This window comes from Aythya marila (genome assembly GCF_965140915.1).
Source record: "Aythya marila genome assembly, chromosome: 18".
Classification (NCBI taxonomy): Eukaryota; Metazoa; Chordata; class Aves; order Anseriformes; family Anatidae; genus Aythya; species Aythya marila.
The window spans coordinates 12,572,717-12,590,494 of NC_139059.1; positions in this window are offsets into that span (position 1 = coordinate 12,572,717).

The window sequence follows — 17,778 nt, forward strand, 5'->3', positions numbered from 1 at the left end:
TTACTGACTTGTGATTAACACTAATTCACTTCCCACACTGGCAACAGGAGAGGATTAGGACAGATGCAGGAGTACATTGTCTGTCCCAGCACAGCAAAAAATGTTTCTGCATTGAGGACCTCTCTCCAAATGGGTGCAATATACAGGCAGTCTGTGCTGGCCCATTCTCACTTTGGCAAGCCGGATTTAGAGCCAAGCCCAAAAGCCATCTGTGTGACTCTGAGTCTTCATGAAGGAACTTATGCAAGGACTGAGGTGCTACCTTTTCAGAATGAGGCAGATGAAGACCACTCACTCTAAAGAGTGGCCTTTTGTTAACAAGCAGAGTCAAATACAGCAGGCAGGATATATTAAACAGATTTTTTTTTTTCATGGCATTTTTAACAACTAGTTCTAAAACAGAATAAATTATGTCTTTTGCTGTTCCTTACTTTCTCTATTAGACAGACTAGACAATCACAGAATTATAGAATGTGTAGGTTTGGAAGGGACCTCTGAAGATCACCTAGTCCAACCTCCCTCCCAAGCAGAATCACCCAGAGCACATTGCACAGGATAGTATCCAAGTGGGTTTTGAATATCTCCAGAGAAGGAGACGGCACATCCTCTCTGGATGACCTGTTGTAGTGCTCTGTCACCCTCCCAGTAAAGAAGTACACCCTCTTATTGAGCTAGAACTTTCTGTGCTTCAATTTGTGCCCATTGCCTCTCATCCTGTCACTGGGCACAACTGAAAAGACTGGCTCCATCCTCTCGACATCCTCCCCTCAGATATTTATACACATTGATGAAGACAGACTATGAGGACAATATTAAGACAGACTGCTCCTATTGTAAATTAAATTAAATGGGAACAGACTGGTAGAAGTAAATGAGAAAAAGAGGACAAACTAGGGGAAAAAGTCCTAGGAAGTATAACACATACAGCCGAGATAACAACCTACTAACTGCTGCAGTACTTTAGAGTGCTTCCTAGTACTGAAATTTTAACATAAAACCATAATAAACTTTTGTGATGAGGAATGATGTGGAGCTACACATAAATAGAGTTATACATAAAAAGAGCTACAAGAACTTTTTTTTTTTAAGATAAGACTTCACATCAGAATAACTGTGGGCACATTACAGCATTAAAGAAGTCTCCCAGTCTAGCACTGTGTAGAGGAAAACTCCAAATATAATAATACCATGGTGTCCTATCAGTCTGACTCCTGCAGCAATTAATGAGTTGGAATGTAGATACTAAGAGAATACTGGGTGGACAGAGAAGAAACAAGTAACAAAGATAAAGTGTGCTGGCCTTGAAGTTTATAAAAGATGACAGTCTATTATCTGCAGGGCAAACAGCAGAGCGGCTTAAAGTACATAATAGCCATCCTGGCAGCACTGGCCTGTGGTGCATCACATAACTGCTAAGGGTACATTCTACAGTATCAGAAAAGGTAAAAAGAAGACTTGACTCCCTCTCAGTACAGGGAGATTTATGCATCTCTTGAATTCCTCGCTGCTATGTTTCCACAAAATACTTCAAGGAGCTGTGAACCCGCTGGAGAAGGGAACTGGAATTTTTGGAGGAGAGGTGCGCAAGAGAGAGTAGGAGGGAAGCCTTTCATACTGACTACAGCCGTCAATGTGCTTGCAGCACCTGCATTCAGGATTAGGAGGTTCTCCTTCTCTAAGTGTACTGAGGTTTGGACCCAAGGAGTCCCCAGTGTTATAACCAAATATGGATGTACTTTGCTAGGCAGAAGCTAAATATATTGAAGGAAAACATGACACCCTGTGTTGATTCCTACGTCATTGTAAGGCTTCTCTTGAGAGACAGCATCTTTATGTGTGAAGCTGTGAAAGTTGCATCAATGCCAGTGATATCTGGGCACCAAAGAAGGGAAACAACCCCTCTCCACTCTCTCTTCCCCCAGCATGCTCTTGATAAATAGGTGAGATTCTTTCTGTCCAGATAAAAGCTTTTTTTTTTTTCCTTTTTTTTTTTTTTCTTTCTTTTTTTCTTTTTTTTTCTTTTTTTCTTTTTTTCTTTCTTTCTTTTTTTTCTTTTTTTCCTACACTTTGAAGAGATGCAAAAGAACAAAAGAACTTCTGTACTACAGTTTCTTTCAACTCTAGCCAATTCCTTTTTATGTTGCTAATGCTATGGAAATATTTTCCTTTTCATGTTAGCCAAAATAATATATCTGCAAGATTCAGTTCCCACCTTGTTAATGGCAAAGATCACAAAACAGCAAAGCACAAAAAGGGACATACTGGTTAGCATTCAAGAAGATACTGGGCATGCTGCACAGGGAACATCAGACTGCTCACTTGGTGGCTTGGTTTAGTCTTGGCTTTTTTTTTTTTTTTTCTTAACGATAAAACAGGCAAACAAACAAACAAAAAGCTTGATTCTGAAGTCAGTCTTTTGCAAATGTGGATCAGTTAAATGTGCAGATGCATTTCTAGCTGCATGGGTATCTTTTTCAACTTGCTGACTGACTAGCAAATACCACAATGACTTTGGGACCGTATTTTGATGCCTAAAATCCATCTTCAATATTAAAATATTAAAAATATATTAAAATATTAAAATATATAAAAATAACCACCCAAAACAAATTTTCTGGCCCAACTGTGAAAGAATCATGAAGCCATTGAAAATGTTAGGGCTTCTCTCTTACCTGTAGGTAATTATGTTTTGAGAATTTGTTCCAAACCACTCAGCTGACAAAAGGTAACATTATAATTTCCTTGAATTATGACATATCAGTCCAGTTAGCTGCTTCAAGCTGCACATGTGGGAAATGAAAGGAAGTCCCATACATTGCATGGGGCTGGCCTGCCCTTTCCACCAAGCAACCCAGAAAGTAGAAGCAGAGACTTCTTGGAATGTGAGTGGATTATTAATGGTTGGGTAAGGAAAAATTGTGATTTGCTGCCGTACATGGAGGACAGGAGTCATTTTGCATTGACACACTATTTCTGGAGTCAGGCTGCCTGTGATCCAATGATAAGTGCTGATGCAAAGGTAACTGATCTTGGGAAAAACATGGGTCCATAACTGGCATAAAGTAACATCTCTAAAGAAAGTTTAAAATAGATACAGTTGCTGGGCTCCAAAATGGTGTTGCCACATATCGACCGTGGAGATCTGTGACCAAGGACAGCTTGGACATTAAAGAGTGAGGTTTGGCTCCTGAGCACAAACACATTAGCCAGTTAAGAGGCACCAAGACATAGAGAAGGTATTTCTGACCTGCAGAAACATGGTCATTTCAGAAATGTCTTGCCAATAAAAACAGATTCCTCTTTCTACTTCTCAAACTACTTACTAACCACATGCTCAGGCTCCAGAAAAGCTGCCTTCACCAAAAAAAAAGTGTGTTCTTCTTCAATAACAGATGGAGAGGAACAGAGTGAGAAAGAGAAGACAAAATAAAGGGTGTTAGTAGGGAAGAAAAAAGTAGGACAAAATGAAAGGAAGAAAGAATTAGTAAAAGAGAGTAAGGGAGAAAGGAGGAATGGAACAAGAGGAAGAAAGAAAGAAAGAAAGAAAGAAAGAAAGAAAGAAAGAAAGAAAGAAAGAAAGAAAGAAAGAAAGAAAGAAAGAAAGAAAGAAAGAAAGAAAGAAGAAGTGAAAGTGAAAAAAGGGAAGGGAAGGGAAGGGAAGGGAAGGGAAGGGAAGGGAAGGGAAGGGAAGGGAAGGGAAGGGAAGGGAAGGGAAGGGAAGGGAAGGGAAGGGAAGGGAAGGGAAGGGAAGGGAAGGGAAGGGAAGGGAAGGGAAGGGAAGGGAAGGGAAGGGAAGGGAAGGGAAGGGAAGGGAAGGGAAGGGAAGGGAAGGGAAGGGAAGGGAAGGGAAGGGAAGGGAAGGGAAGGGAAGGGAAGGAGGGAGGGAGGGAGGGAGAAAACAATCAGATAAACTTCATTTAGCTGTTGTTACCAGACCATGGTTTTTGAGTCCATGGCTTTTAATCATCTTTGGGAGCATTTCCTAGTTACAACTTTGGCACTCTTCAAGTAGTTGGCTCACTGTGTAGGTAGCTGCTGTTCCTAACTGGAGAGTAGTGGTTTCTGCGGGCAAAGGTGTGGTAAGAATTCAGGGACTCAGGGCAGCATATCTTTACCAGCCATACACAGGAAGGTGGATCCATCCACTGTCTCTCCACTTATTTCATGCACATTTCCTGACTGCCTGAAAAGCTGCCTCACTAAACACAGGAAAAAGTGCCTTTGGAAAGATTTGGTTTCTGAATTGCTGCTTTGTCCTGTCAGTGCAGGAAGGACAGACAGGCAGGCTGTGTCTGGTGCCTCCTCACACCCTTGTGAGCCACGGTGCCAAAAGAAACAAACTGAAAACAACAAAAGGGAGCTGCACTTTTTAAAGCAGAGGTACTGCTGAAGAACTGGGAGGGCAGGTATGGTGTGCTATGCACCTGGGATAGACTAAGGGCATGCTGGGCCTGTCCTTATGCCCTATGATCATAGAATCATAGAATATCCTGAATTGGAGGGGACCCATAAGGATCATCGGGTCCAACAGGTAACTCTTTGAGATACAGTTAGTGTGAACTTGACCTTCATAAAAACCTCAAACCTCTACAAAGTAAAGAACAGCGAGGTAACTTACATCTCCAGAATGGCCACAGCACTGGCATAAATAAATCCTGCAGGGCACCTATACTCTAACCCAGTTAACAATTGCAATGTCGTGGGTGGGGCAACAAAAAAGCATTCCCATTTTTGAGATTTATTTTTTTTTCATACAGAAGCTTGATATATAAGATTCAATGTCTGCAAAATTTCCATTTACATCATCAAAAGTCAGGCTTGAAAATGAAGCTAAAATACTTCCATGCAAACATCTCTAAGCTTCTACTGTAGAATAATAGAATAATAGAATAATAGAATAATAGAAATGTAGCATCATAGATTCATAGAATCATAGAAATATAGCATCATAGATTCATAGAATCATAGAATTTTGGGAGCTAAAAAGAATGTTTAGAGATAAGCTAGTCCAACCCCCTTGCCAGGAATGGGGACACCTTATACTAGATCAGGTTGCCCATTCAACCTGGCTTTAAACCTCATAAGCATTGAGTATCCACAATGTCTTTTGGGAACATGTTCGAGTGCCTAGCCACCTTTGTAAAAAATGTCTTTCTGATCCCTAATCTAAATATAGCCTCTTTCAGTTCGAAAGCCCTTGACCTATCACTACAGGCCTTGGTAAAAGGTTTTACATGTAAGCTCCCTCTGTGTATTGAAAGGCTGTGGTAAGATCTCCCCAGACCCTTCTCTTCACTTATCTAGACAAACCTAGCACTCTCAGCCTCTCTTCATAGATGAGCCCATGCATAATTTTTGTGACAACCCTCTGGACTTGCTGTAATACATCAATGTGTTTCTTATGCTGAGGACCCCAGAGCTGGACACTGTACTTCAGGTGGGGACTCATGAAAGTGAAGCAGAGGGGGAGAATCACCTCCCTTGACTTGCCAGCAACACTTCTCTTTATGTAGCCCAGGACATGATTGGCTTCTGTGCTGCAAGTATACAGTGATTGCTCATGCCTAGTTTTTCATCCACCAGTAACCCTGAGTCCTTCTCTATAGGACTGCCATCAATCAAATTGGCATCCAATCTGTAATGATATCAGGGATTACCGTGACTCAGGTGGAGGACCTTGTACTTGACTCAGGTGGAGGACCTTGTACTTGTCCTTGCTGTACTCCATGAGGTTCACCTGGACCCATTTTTCCTTCTTGTTCAGGTCCCTCTGGTTGGGACCTGGACATGCTGGAAAAATGCCTTCTCTCTGGTGTATTAACTACATAATGCCCTTTGGTGTCATCTGCAGATTTGCTGGGGGTACACTTCAGTCTATCATCTATACAATTAATAAAGATGTTGAATAATGTCAACCTCAGTTTGGGATAAAATTTGCTACTGGTTTCCATTTGGACATTGAGCCATTCATAATAACCCTGTAGATGAATCATACCTTATAATCTTGTTTACTCTCTTCTTAAAAGCTGGTTGTTTGCTATTTCTGATATTGAATGGACACCGATTTCTTTTGTTTCATTCTTCAATATCTCAGACATTTCCAAGACAGCATCTTCTGTCCATTGCCTTCTCAATCTTTCTACCCTATCAACTTCCGTGTAACTGGATCTCCAGTGCATGGTGGAAACGTATCCTTTTTATCACTCTCATCTTACCTAAAACACTTCTCAGATGTCATCATTTCGGGTTTAATGTGGTGGTAGGAGGAGTTTAAATAACGAGATAACTCTGATGTACTATCAAGAATTGCTTATCCTGATATTCCAAGTCATGGTTTTTACTTTCCTATCCAAGGCTCAATGAATTGCCTCCTTCCCCTTAACTGCAGATTATCTGTCACCGTAGCTTTTCAGGAAGCTGCTCAGAATCCACACTGAAAAAGGATGTCATAAACTTTACAAAAATGGCCTTTCCAACATCCCAGGAGAACTAACCACTTTGATTTCTTTGAAATGAAGCTATCACAGGTATACCAAACGCTAAGAATAGGACAGAACTTGAGGGGAGGAAAAGCTAGCTGCTCATACCACACACACAAATAAATAAATACAAATAAAGAAATAATAATACATTTTAAAAAAATCAAATAAACCAAAAAAGAAACTTCATGTGCAGCAGTGTCTCAGGGCTTATGGTCTAGCTCCATAGATTTTAACAAGCATCTGTTATAGCCCATTGAACAAACATTTTGAACTGCTTTTCATCCCAGACAATGTGTTCAAGTGTCTCGTTAGTTATGTTAATTAGTGAATTTCTTACAGAGATCAGTTCACATTTCCCACTTTTTCTTCTGCATTAGCATGGCATTCTCTGTTAAGAATGCCAGATCAAATCTATAAAGCACATCTCCTAACCAGGTAACACATCCTGCCAGCCAAAGTATGGCACACAGCCTGCAAGAAACACAAAAAGATTCACACAGTTAAACTTATTCTAATGCTTATTAGTTTCTATACAGAAAGAATGTACTTACTTGGACTTTGCCATGGTCCAGTGCTCAGTTGCATCTTAGCAGAATTGTAGGGAAGAAAAGTTTTGCTCTAGAAAATTAGAGCACTGGCATTTCTTTTCAGCTTGTATTAACATTCCCAGGAGCTCTTGTTTTACGCAGAGGACAGCAGAAATGCTGTTACAGCAGAAGTTGGGTATTCCCTGTCAGCTGGTTCATCAGAGGTCCATAGGAGGTCCTGATCCCTCCAGCATACCCTGCTCATATCAAAAGTGTGGTGGACAAAAGCACTTGCAAGCTGTAAATCTGATGGGGAACATTTTTGAATAAAGTGGTGTATCGGATAAACAAGAACTAAAAAAAATAACTTTAAATGGGAGTGTTGCTATGTTTGTCTATGTTCTCTGTGAGCTTTTTAATGTAGATTATTAGATAGTGGATATGTCTGCACATGTGTGCTATAGTGTTTGCCTCAACACTTCTGACAATTTCTTTGTCACTTACCAAACACTTACAGCACTTTCTTTGAAAGTGACATAACCTAATATTGGAGAGTGATTCCACTAATATCCCATTAATTGGCATCACTGGCATTAATTTGTTCCAATGTGAGTAAAGGTTCTAAAAAGATGATCCAAATGGTTTGAACTCAATATATGTCTAGAATAAACATTTTCTGAGCACTAAAAAAAAAAAAAGAGCATTGCAGAAAAGCTAAATTAATTGTCTCTGTGTTTGTCTTTTTTTTTACTTCAGTAGGGAAGAAGTTTCCAGAAAGGACATCTATTAATAGAGAAAAAGTCTGAGAAACCCTGTCAATTTAAGGTATTTACTGTATACTTCATGTTGTGGTAGTAAATAATACATTGAACAGTAATCCATCTGCTGCAGCAAATTTTATATTTTTAAAATATAAAGCACTATTTTTTAAAACTCAAATTTAATGGTTGTAGTAATGCTCTTAAAGTCATGTTTAGTAACAAGGGAATAAAATGTTGCACCTGTGATATTAGACTTTAAAAATTTTCCTGATTGTGGGGAAATAGAATCATAGAATATCCTGAGTTGGAAGGGACTCATAAGGATCATCAAGTCCAGCTCCCGGCACCACACAGGTCTACCCAAAATTTTAGACCATGTCAATAAGTGCACAGTCCAATCGCTTCTTAAATTCAGATAGTCTTGGCGCAGTGACTACTTCCCTGGTAAGCCTGTTTCATTGCCTGACAACTCTCTCAGTGAAGAACCTCTTCCTGATGTATAGCCTAAACCTCCCCTGCCTCAGCTTGACACCGATCCTGTGGGTCCTATCACTGGTGATTACCGAGAATAGGTCAGTGCCTGCCTCTCCACTCCCCCTCGTGAGGAAGGTGTAGACCACATTGAGGTCTCCCCTCAGACTCCTCTTTTCCAGGCTGAACAGGCCAGGTGACCTCAGCCACTCCTCATAGGTCTTCCCCTCTAGGCCCTTCACCATCTTTGTCATCCTCCTCTGGACACTCTCCAACGGTTTTACATCCTTTTTGTGCTGTGGTGCCTAGAACTGCATATAGTACTCAAGGTGAGGCTGCACTAGCACAGAATAGAGCAGGAAAAAGACCAGTCTGTCATCCACATAAGACACATCAGTAGACACCATAATAAGAACAGAACTTAGTTTGAAAGTCATGTTTCACAGTATGGTTGACTTCAAGAGAATCAACAGGGACACTGGTAAAAATGATCAGGCAATGCAGTTTGATGAGATTTTAAAAATTATGTGTATGCTCCCACATTACATTGGCAAAAATTGCAACAAATGGAAAAACAAACAAACAAACAAACAAAAAAACACCTCACCGTGTCAATATAAAGACAGGACATGAAACAAGGAAAAAGGTGCTTAGCTGACCAATGGAAGGAAGCCACCGTCAGAGTTTCATAGGTATGTAAATTATAACTCGTACAGTTCAACATATACATAAATGGAAAAATGGATTAAAACAAATGATAACATCATGGCAAGATCTACTTTTGATGCTAAAATTGCAGAGGATATCATTACAGAGTAAGTGGAAGATTATCTACGTCAGCTGAAATTTAGATTAGTGGTATTTAACGTTTAAAAAATAATCATCATTGTACTTCTCCAAAAAACATTTTACTCATAGAAAATATATTGATAGTAACAGTTCTCTGAAATTGTCAGCCCAAAGACAGGTTAGCAACATAAGTGAAAAAAAATGCACTTTTTGTAAAAGAGACTGATAACAAATCCAAAAATACTATACTGTCATAATATATTTCATGTGTTCAATGCTTGAATATTGAATTAAATTGGTAACCAGATATCAAAAAGGTACAGTGAAGCATCTGTATAGACATCACACATTTCCAACACTTATGTGGAGAAGAGGAAGAGAAATGAATTGTGTCATGTAAGTAACCAGCAGCAAGTAAACTTGTCAGTAACAAAATGACAAGAGGAAATAAAACAAAAATCTTCCTGTGCTATATGGCACAAATAAAGCAGCAGCTCATGTGTGGGTTCACAGTGCTAAATCTGCATTATCTGTGGGTGACACAGTGGGATGACAGCCTAGAACAAAGCTATGCACCTAGGAGACCTTCCTGCAAATGTATTGACTCCTCAGAGTGGTTACTCAACAACAACATCTACATCATCTTTGTATCATGACCAAGAGAGCACGTCTTGGGCACAGGAGCACATGATTCACCCTCAATCACACTAGTACTGTGGCTCTTGAGCAGTGGCCTCTGGGCATGGTGTATTGCCTCCCTTCTATGCATATGCTGCAAGACACTGTGGTGACAAGTATTCCACAGCTTTCTGGATTTTCACAACCTTGATTTTTATTGTACACAGTATGCACGTAACTTCTTTGCCATGTAACTCATGGGCACACCACTGTTTACTGTAAAAGGGTGCTACTAGCCCCTCCCTAAAATGAGCTTCTAGTTATCTCTTGTTGCATCAACTTGCTGCCTATGTATCTCCTGTTTTCCCTAGAGAGACGATGACCTTAAAGATTTGATCACTTCCATGTGGTGGTCTAAGGCCAGGCCAGCAGTAGCTTTAAACGCCTAGCACCAGCAACAACACAACTTAGACCTCTGTTAATACGGTAAAGTACAAAGGAGTGAGGCTACAGACCTGCTATGATCACTGCAAGGTACTCGCCGTGGAAATAGAAGTTGATCTCCTCTGGAGCCTGGGAATGTCTCACAATACTCTGTGTTGAGCTAACTGGATGAAGAAGTTCACCGTAAGCCTGCTGGTGGCTGACATCGTACAGACTGGATTTCTTCCTGTGGTCCATGTGACTTTGTCAGGAGCTTCACCTAGAAAGGATTCCTCCACTGTGGTATATGCTCCCACATTTGCAACTCCTTTGTTCTTATAAGTGAATGAAAAGGCTTCTGTTAGCTTAATCTATAGAGCCCTTGCTCGTTATAGAAAATCCATGGATGATTCTACTAGTTTGAAAAGCAAAATTCATGATAACTATGCTTTGTATTGCCTGATCAACTCCTGACAGAGACAGGACATCACCTTCCTCTGAGAACATCTGCAGCATTTGCAATTGCAGAGTGCCACAATGTGTGGTGGTGATAACATCCACGTCTTCCTTCTCTGAATCATGTGGAGTTACCAAAACAGGCATTGTCCCTTCAACAAGGCATGACGTGCTGATGATGCACGTACCTTTCATCCTCTAGGCACAATGTCTTAGTGAGTTCTTAAAACTGCTGTAGCATCAAATTATCTGCTAAGGTGTTGCAAAAAAGGGGTGTAAACAGTGGGATAAGTCCCTCCATGATACCTGTACCCCACTTCCTACCCCTTCTTCCAATGACCTTTGCTTCAGGGATGGGAGACAAGTAAGTAACATATGCAAATGCATGGTTCAAGTGAGAACAAACACAACACAACAATAAAATAGTGCACAGGAAATGTGCAACTGAAATGTGTTTACCTCACTCAGGCTATCCCCAACCACTCTTATTCTTTGCTTAGGACATATCCATATCAAACCTTTTACAGCCATTGTTACCTTTTATAGCCATACTAAACACAAACACATTAGTCCCTCCTTCACACAAGACACTAGCTGGCTCCTCCTCTGGCAAGATGTAGCCTTACCTTCCCTTCAAAACAAAAACGTTATTGTTCACCAATCCCTGATAGCCTAAGATTAAGATTAGTTACATTCATAGAATCATAGAATTGTAGAATATCCTGAGTTGGAAGGGACCCATAAGGATTATCAAGTCCAACTCCATTCTAGACCTAGAGTTCTCCCAGGACCAGGACTTCTATTTAGGAAGTCCAAGTCTCAGGCATATGTAGTGAAAGGCCACTATTAAAAACATACGTAAACTTCATGATAACAAAAGAGCTTCCTTTCTGCAGCTAAATCTCTCTGACTGCCTGTAACTACAATGCAGAGGTTTTCCTACAGGCACTATTCTGAGAGGACTTTTTCTTAGTCCAAGTTTACAACAGACTGCCTAAATGATCCAAAGCAGTAACAAATTCCCAGTGAACCTGGAGAAGATCCTCCCACCAGTCATGTGAGACTCCAGTGACTCTGTGATCCAACAGAAGATCTAAGTGCAGCACCTGGAAAACCCTTTTTGCTGGAGAGCCGGAAGTGCAGTGTTCTTGTTAGGACCTATAATAGATTCATGGAATGGTTTGGGTGGAAGGGACCTTAAAAGACGATCTAGTTCCAGCCTCCTGCCAATGCAGGGACACTTTCCACTAGCTCAGGTTTCTCAAAGCCCCATCACACTTGGCCTTGACCACTTCCAGAGATGGGACACGCACAGCATCTCTGGGCAACCTGTTCCAATGCCTCACCACCCTCATAGGAAAAAAATTCTTCTTGATATCTAATCTAAATCTACTCTCTTTTGGCTTGAAACTGTTACATCTTGTCCCATCACCACACTCCCTGAAAAACAGTCTCTCCCCATCTCTCCTGTAGGCCACCTTTTAGTATATATAAGGTCAATATAAGGTCACCCTGGAACTTTCTGTTCTCTAGGTTGAACAACCCCAACTTATCAAGTCTCAGTTATTTGTGTCCATTCAGGTTCCTTAGGTGATCTTGATCCTGATCTTCTCCTATAGTGGGTAGTTCTTTCTTCTCCCTGCTTCTGCTACTTTGTACTCCATGGATTGGGCTGTACAGCTAGAGCACTTGCCGGTGAAGACTGAGGCAAAAAAAGTAGTTGAGTACCTTAACGTTCTCCATGTTGAGTAGCCAGGTCTTCTGTTTCACTCATGGGGGATACAATTTCTTTTATCTTTGTTTCCTGATCCCCTTTCCCGATCCCCTCCCTGTACTCCCAAGCCATATCCCTATCATCTTTCCAGGATGTATATCCCTGTCACCAGTTTTGTTCAGTGTTTTAGTTTGGATAAGAGGCCTTGACTTAGCCAAGCCAGCCTTCTGCCTTTCTTGCCTGACTTCTTGCACGTTGGAACTGAGAGCTCTTGGGCCCAAAGAAAAAAGTCTTTAATTGCCTCTCATCTCTCAGTTGTTCCTTTTTCTGTGAGGGCAGTTTCCCAAATCATCCCATGATCTAGTGCCCTAAATAGCCCAAAGTTTGCCTTTCTGAGTTTTAGAATCTTGACTCTACTTTTTGCTCATCCTGCATACCTAAAGAGTGAGAATTGTAGTACAAGGTCATAAACACTGCAGCCTAGGCTACCCCTGATCTTGACCTCTCTGATACATTTTTGCATTGGTGGGCAACAGGTCCAATGTCTTTCCTCTGGTTGGGCGATCATCTCTACTAGGAAGTTGCCCTAGTAGTTGCCTCTAATAGTTTCCTGGATCTGGATCACCTGCAGTTTGCTATACCACTTTTTCAGCAAACATCAGGGTGGTTTAAGTCACCTAGCACAATGAAGACCTGTGAGCATGATGGTTTCTGGAGTGAAGGAAAGAGCTCTTCATCTATCAACATCCTTTCCTTGACTGGATGGCCTGTAGTAGACACCAAACACAAACTTTACATTGTTGGCTTAGTCTTTAAATTTCACCCATAATCTCTCAAACTGTGCATTGTTTTGTTTTGTTTTGTTTGTTTGTTTGTTTTGTTTTTTTTGTTTGTTTGTTTACGTTCAGAGACATCTCTGTGCAATCAATCGTTTTTTGTTTGTTTGTTTGTTTGCTCTTATTTGTTTCTTTTATTTTTGTTTGTTTGTTTGTTTGTTTGTTTGTTTTTCACAGATGGTGACTCCCTCACCTTTCCTTCCTTGCCTGTCCCTTCTGAATAGCATATTGTCATGGATTGCAGGACTCCGATTGTGTGATTCCTCCCACCGAGTTTCTGTGACAGCAATCAAATCATAGTTTTCCAGCTGGACAGTGGCTACCAGCTCCTCCATTATTTACAAGTGCAGCTTCGCATTGTTTTAACTGGCTGCACAGTCAGCCCACCCTGCCCAGCTCTCACCCAGCCCCCTCACTGCTGTTACTAATGATGGCTTCCCTCTGTGGGTGCTGCAATAGCAAGATAAGAGCTAAATGTTCCAAGGGGGCTGATGATAAGGGAGGAGAGAACTTTTATCCTACTGAAACCACACCTTGAGAAGAAACCTCCCCAGTTCTCCTTCAGGAGGATTTCCAGAGCTGCCTTCTTGCATGCCAAGCAGAGCACACCATACAGGGTCATAGCAAGACAAAGGAATAACAAAGCCTGAGCATGACTGACTACAGGGTGGCGGAACATGCTCTGTCATTAAGCAAGTGGTAATACCCTGAAACAGAAACTGCAAAATACATAGAGCTACAAGAAAGAGTGGACAAAAGGCCATTTGTCAATGGCAGGCCAAGACAGACTAACTTTTCTCCTTTTTCCGATGAGATGTCTAAAAGTCAAAGGATCTTGGTTACTTATCGTCTCCCTGGATTTCATAAGAAGTTCTGGAACAAAGCCAACAGGAAAACTGCCATCAAAGAAGGCAAAAAGTCAGATATTGAGCAGAATTAGTTTTCAAATAGCTCCCCCTCATTCCCTCCGCCGCCTCCCCCCCCCCCCCCCCCCCCCCCCCGCCCCCCTCCCAACTCTCCCCTCTCCAACTGGCAGGGCTGCAGAGAACTGCTGCTCCAAATATTCTGGCAGTGTCTTAGATAACAAGTGAATGACAAACATAGTTGGAAAGTTCTTCTGCCTGACCTGGCTGGGAAGGCACAAACCTCACTACTTGTCTTCTATATTAGGAACTTGTAATTCACTCAGTGCTGACAAGGAGGAAGCTTGCTGGAAAGAAAATCAATCAAAATAAAAGGGAGAGGAACTGACCAGAATGGCACGATCCCACTGTTCAGCCCACTATGCCCTGCGAGGACTGTTGGTAAAGTCCTTTTGCCATAGGCCAACCAGCCTTGTCAGTTAGGGACATTTAGCAGAGTCACATGAAAAGAGCAAGTTTTCAAAGAGAAGGACACAGTGAAGTGTACTTTTCAGAGTGAAATGCAGACACATTTGAAAATGCACATGCACACAAAGCCCCCCCGTGGGTGGAAGTGCAGGCAGGAGGAGAGATGGGAGAGCATTTCACTCAAGGATGCAGCAGGCATGTGCAGGCACCCCTGTGTATTGCCCACAGACACACATGCTCTCGCGCACACATGCATTCCCTTACAAAACTGTACGTAGCCTAAAAAGGGCTCTTTCTTGTCACCTGTAATTTCACAGTCACAAGACAAGAAACAGCTTTCCAGCATTTTCTCCTGTAAGCAGAGGTAGTCTTAGGGGCCAACCTCTTCCCTTCCGTTCTCCCTTCTAAGAAGACAAAGCCATGTTAGTGTCAGCATCTAGTCCGCACCCTGTTCTGGCTCAACTACCAGCTCTGTGCATGCCTCACACCTACCACACTGAGCGGCTGGCTTGTGCTGGAAGCAGCCCGAATGCTTTGCATAATGTGGAAGACAAACTCTTTAGGTGCCAAATTTCCTTGTTATGCAGATAATCCACTGTTTACAGGCTGTTCCCAAACAATCCAATCAGCCATTCAATGCGTGGATTGTTTCCTGGGCATGTTAACAAGCCCTTTGCTGCAGGACTGCCTCTGGCAGGACTGCCACATGGACCCCTCAGATGAGGACACCAGGGAACTGCTGCTCTGGCAAGAGTGAACTGATGGAAGCCCAGCACCTCGCCCTGAGCTAAATACAGACCACTGTCACCAGACAGGTCTTCTCCAGCCTCTGCAGTACGTTGTCAATTTACTGATAACACAATTCCCTCTTCTGCAACACTTTTGTGACCAATGAACACATGCTGTTTTCTCTAGCAATGATGCAGCATTTTGTGGGGAGCAGAAAGGTCGAAGGAAGGAAGGTAGCTAAGTGAAATCTTCTATGGTAAAACTCAAGAAACTGCCTGGCAACTTTGCTGAGTTAGTGCCTGTTACAATCTTTGATGTTGAAGACTGCGTGGATTGAGAAGCTGCTACAGACATTTCTCAGGGGTACCCACCCATGATGTGCCCAACACACGATGATCCTGGTTCCATAAAGAACACTCATGCTACATGGGAAACCCCTGTTCAGGTGAATTTCAAGCAGACCAGACAAGGGGGACACTTCTGACCATAATTGCGGTCAACATGCTAGAGGATGGCATCCCAGATGAGACCAGGACAGGCTTGAGAGGTGGGCCTGTGTGAACCCCATAAGGCTCAACCAGGCCAAGTGCAAGGTCCTGCATCTGGGCTGGGGCAATCACAAGCACAAACACAGGCTGGACAGAGAATGGATTGAAAGCAGCCCCGAGGAGAAGGATTTGGGGGTGTTGGTGGATGAGAACCTCAATGCGAGCCAGTAAAGTGTGCTTGCAGCCCAGAAAACCAACCATATCCTGGTCTGCATGAAAAGAAGTGTGATTGGTGGAGGTGATTCTCCCCCTCGGCTCTACTCTCATAAGACCCCACCTGGAGCACTGTGTTCAGCTCTGGGGCCCCCAGCACCAGATGGACATGGACATATTAGAACGAGACCAGAGGAGGGCCATGAGGAGGATGAGAGGGCTGGATCACATCTCCTATGAAGACAGGCTGAGAGATCTGGGGTTTTTCAGTCTGGAGAAGAGAAGGCTCTGGGGAGACCTTACAGTGGCCTTCCCGTACGTAAGGGGGGCTACAGGAAAGCTAGGGGGGGACTCTTTGTCAGGGATTGTAGTGACAGGACAAGGGGCAATGTCTTTAAACTAAAAGAGGATTGATTAAGATTATCTATTAGGAGTAAATTCTTTACTGTGAGGGTGCTGAGGCACTGGAACAGGTTGCCCAGAGAAGCAATCTGTGGATGCCCTGTCCATGGAGGTGTTCCATGCCAGGCTGGATAGGGAGGGCTTTGACCAACCTGGTCACATGGGAGCTGTCCCTGCCTGTGGCAGGGGGGTGGAACTAGATGGTCTTTAAGATCCCTTCCAATCCAAACCATTCTATGATTCTGTGATTCTACCACCTCACCTGCACAAGAAGTCCATCAAGTGAAATTACCATGTGGCCAGAGACAGAAGGAAAGGATTTGTCAAATGACTCTCTGGCCACTGCCAGAGAGATGCTGCTCTGAGTCCGTCTTTGGGCTGACCCAGAACAGCTTCCGCATCCTGACACCACCAGCTGGCACACAGCGGTGATGAAGGAAGGTCCCCCTCAGGGCCAGCACCTGGCAAAGAGGCCTTGTCACAGAGTTGGAGCATTGGACCCTTGCGAGGACCAGAGCCTGCAAACACCGAGCTGCTCCTAACTGCCTGTAGAGGCTCTCATCCTCTTGTTCTTGCATGGTCAGGTGGCCTATAGCACACACACACTACAGTATCACCCTTACCTATCTTCTCTTTAATCCTTACCCATAAGTTCTCAGTTGGCACCTCGCCATGAAGAATGTCATGATGCTTACAATGGGCAAGAAAATGTTGATAAGTGCAAAGTTATGTACTTAGGAAAAGCAATTCCATCTTATATAGTGATGGTTAGCGATCAGATATGTGGAGGTTCAATATTAACATTGCATATCATCAAATCTTAAAAGAGAGAAGATAGAACTTGGAAATTATAGGGGAGAATGACAAAGCCAATGCTAAGTAAATAATAATTTTCATACAAAGAAAGATTAGATAGATTACCACTTTTTGCCTTGTTATGTGGAGAGTGATTACTGACTCTTTCTATTATCAGAACAATGGGTGGACAGGGAAATAAGCACCATTAAAGTAAAGAAAATAGTTTTCAAGAACCTCATTTAAACTAAAACTCCCATTGCTAGAGGGCAAGTAAAATTGGTCCTGAAGTGATTAAATCAAAGGAAGAAAAATCTAGCAAAATCTCCTGACCACAGTCATCTGTCCTACCATGAATCTGTAATCTCAAGATTTCCAGGACGTTGGAAGATTAAAAAAAGGAATGTTATTTTATATTTATATCTATATCCAGAGGTGGGATCATGCTTAATGAACACTTAGTTGGTTCAAAGTGTCTATTCTACCTCACACACTATGCTATTTTATAACTGGAAGAAGTGAAGCATAGTAATATTTAATAATCTGATTAAATAGATAAGCAGGGCAGCCAACAGAAAAATACACATCTCATATCCAAGATCTGTCTCTGGAGAGCTCTGTAAAAGAACAGCTGTTATTAGACTTCTGCTGGCCTCAAAAAAAGGTTATTGTATGCACCCAAATGTCACCGTGCTTGCCCAGTAAATGTTTGTTCCTGCTGCCTTTGCTCGGCATCATGGAGC